At 43.2% G+C, this 893-nt stretch overlaps 1 protein-coding gene across 1 annotated transcript in view; it reads left to right on the top strand.

Annotated features, from left to right (window-relative positions):
* Positions 1-782: 782 nt before the first annotated feature.
* The window catches only part of si:dkey-219e21.2 (E3 ubiquitin-protein ligase TRIM39), a 10,830-nt gene continuing 10,719 nt past the window's right edge, over positions 783-893 (top strand). Inside the window, exon 1 of the mRNA XM_060894013.1 lies at positions 783-879. The gene's annotated coding sequence lies outside the window, so the exon portion shown is untranslated. The remainder of the gene's footprint in view (positions 880-893) is intronic.

Genomic DNA, 893 nt, shown 5'->3' with positions numbered 1-893 from the left:
ATATATATAAGGTTTTAATGACAAATATTAATGCGTAAATTTATATATGTCACATTTGATTAACATTTGAGACACAATTTCTTCATTTGATTTATCTATTAATTTGGAATTATGTTTAGAAACCGGGGGCATGGTGGCTTAGTGGTTAGCACGTTCGCCTCACACCTCCAGGGTTGGGGGTTCGATTCCCGCCTCCACCTTGTGTGTGAGTTTGCATGTTCTCCCCGTGCCTCGGGGGTTTCCTCCGGGTACTCCGGTTTCCTCCCCCGGTCCAAAGACATGCATGGTAGGTTGATTGGCATCTCTGGAAAATTGTCCGTAGTGTGTGATTGCGTGAGTGAATGAGAGTGTGTGTGTGCCCTGTGATGGGTTGGCACTCCGTCCAGGGTGTATCCTGCCTTGATGCCCGATGACGCCTGAGATAGGCACAGGCTCCCCGTGACCCGAGGTAGTTCGGATAAGTGGTAGAAGATGAATGAATGAATGAATGTTTAGAAACCCAAAAGGTCAATTATTATTATTATTATTATTATTATTATTATTATTATTATTATTATTATTTATTCTGTTCATATCAGTGCTCAGTTCTGCTAGGCAAGTCTTTCTTTCTTCCTTTTTTTTTTTACATCCAGGTTGTAGAAACGACCTCTGGACTTTTCCTGTAAACCCTTCAGTTACCGTCTGCCAGCCCTGTGACTCTTATGACACATTAGATAAGTGAAGTGGATGAGATTTTCTCACTCGTATAAACCGAGGTTATAAAACGTGTCCAAAGTTCGCACGGCACCGAGACAAAAGCAGGAGACGAAAGACATCCTGTGCTCTTCTTCACCTGCCGCTTCCAACTGAACACGGCTTCTGCATTAACACACTGCAAAGGTGAGTCCTGCTGG

Source organism: Tachysurus vachellii, chromosome 2 (assembly GCF_030014155.1).
Source record: "Tachysurus vachellii isolate PV-2020 chromosome 2, HZAU_Pvac_v1, whole genome shotgun sequence".
NCBI classification, from domain to species: domain Eukaryota; kingdom Metazoa; phylum Chordata; class Actinopteri; order Siluriformes; family Bagridae; genus Tachysurus; species Tachysurus vachellii.
This window is presented reverse-complemented; position numbering and strand designations above follow the sequence as displayed.